We start from the raw sequence: 1,775 nt of genomic DNA, 5'->3' as shown, positions 1-1,775 counted from the left end.
TTAATGACAAGGTTGTAATTATATTTAACAGATCACCACCCGTTGGGCCTGCTTTACACCCATATGTAGCCTATGTTGCCAGTGGTGGCTAAGTGGAGTTAATCTATAGTTGTTTTATCCTAACTAATCATTTATTACACAATGGAGGATAAATTAACTGATAATTTGCCTGTTCAGTATTTCACTGTCTGCATGACATCAGCCAATCAATGCGTAATCAATGACAGACAAACACGACCTACATCGCGCTGAAATATGATGCCGCGTAAATAATCTTGTCGCTGTTCATTTCTTCGGGGGAAAGTCCACCAAACTTTTTCTCCCTTTTTGCTTATACTATGACTTCACAGCGAAATCTGAGACAACATGTCCTCAACAAACGAATGCTTTTGGGGCACTTTGGGTTTTACTAAAGACAACTAAGGACATGTGTGTACTTTAAGTGAGTAAATGAGCACACTTCCCTTATGCATTGCGCCTCTGTTGTACCAGAGTTGCTTTTCCATGCTGAGGCGAATTAGGGATGCTCTATCAACTCCCGTAAACTAACAAAGTAGACCCTGCAGAGATATGCTGAGGCCTACACACTCAGAAAACACGTTATTTATTAGCGTTATTATGTGTACATATTCTCTTTTCTATTCTGCGAGTAGGCTACTTAGATAACTTTGTATGAACTTGCTCGTTTTATTTTTTTTTTAGGTTTTAGTTTAATTGAAACGTGATACCCCTGACAGTTCCAAAGTTTTTTCGCTCTCCCTTCTCTCTTCGTTTTTCAAACGTTTCAGTGAGCATAAAGCAAACGGGACCAAATGATTACATCCTCTGATTTCGTCGTGTTATTGTACTTACGTGTGCGAAGGTATCTTTCCCTCCAGTTGTGAAGTTTTTCTTTCCTCTTCTACTCGAAAGTGAAGTATTTTCTCGCTTGTTGCAGATGTGCGTCTGGCGCTCAGAAGTTGTGCCTTGAGTTGAAACTCCAGAGTCGCCGTGCCAGAGTTTTGCCTTCTGCGCCCTTCCTCCGTTTTCTTTACACTTGGCTGGACGCAACTAAGTTTAAAGTAACATCTTTGCTATATCTACATACCTGCTGGCTTCGGGATGTAGCCTAATTGTGGAAAAATAAGAACGCCTAAAGTGTTTGCCTCGACAAAGACTATCGTAGCGGCGTTAAGTGTACTTTTCTCGAGCCGAGGAGCTAAAGTCTGGAACTCCAGCTGCTCTCTCCTTCGCGTGACTCCTCCCTTCGGATAGCTAATACACCACCTCCCTCTCCCACTCTTTCGCTGCCTTTCTCCCTCCTTCCCTCCCTTCCTCTGAGCTCTTGCCTACTCCTCCGTTTCCTGAGACGGCGTAGTCACGTTTGAAACGGTCGCCCGTTGCTCCAGCCACGCACGCGAGCTCAACCGCCTGAGGTGGAAGAGAAAGCAAACATGAATGTAGGCTATAGCCTACCACAAACCTTCACTTCTTCAGTTCAGGCGGTATTTTATTAACTGATGAACGAGTAAAAGATATAGGCTACCTTGATATTTGCGGATAGAGCTTGTCTTACATAAAACATGAAACATTGGTTACAATATTTGTTCCATTGAGCTATTTCTGTGTTCAGGTTTGGGTCCCTTTCAAACACGTAAAGGTCCCCTCAAGCTTTTTATGCTTGACATCACTGAATCTTCAGGAATGTTCCTGGCATGGACACATAACTGCTATTCAACCCAATTTTAAAACAGACATTAAAGGCATTATAAAATTGTGTGCAATCGCATGTTATT

General features: G+C 42.4%; 1 protein-coding gene across 1 annotated transcript in view; it reads right to left on the bottom strand.

The window, feature by feature from the left end:
- gli3 (GLI family zinc finger 3) overlaps nucleotides 1–1,239 on the bottom strand; it is a 117,155-nt gene extending 115,916 nt beyond the window's left edge. Inside the window, exon 1 of the mRNA XM_048265793.1 lies at nucleotides 853–1,239. The gene's annotated coding sequence lies outside the window, so the exon portion shown is untranslated. The remainder of the gene's footprint in view (nucleotides 1–852) is intronic.
- Between the last annotated feature and the right edge of the window lie 536 nt (nucleotides 1,240–1,775).

The sequence above is a fragment of the Alosa alosa genome, chromosome 16 (genome assembly GCF_017589495.1).
Source record: "Alosa alosa isolate M-15738 ecotype Scorff River chromosome 16, AALO_Geno_1.1, whole genome shotgun sequence".
Classification (NCBI taxonomy): domain Eukaryota; kingdom Metazoa; phylum Chordata; class Actinopteri; order Clupeiformes; family Clupeidae; genus Alosa; species Alosa alosa.
This window is presented reverse-complemented; position numbering and strand designations above follow the sequence as displayed.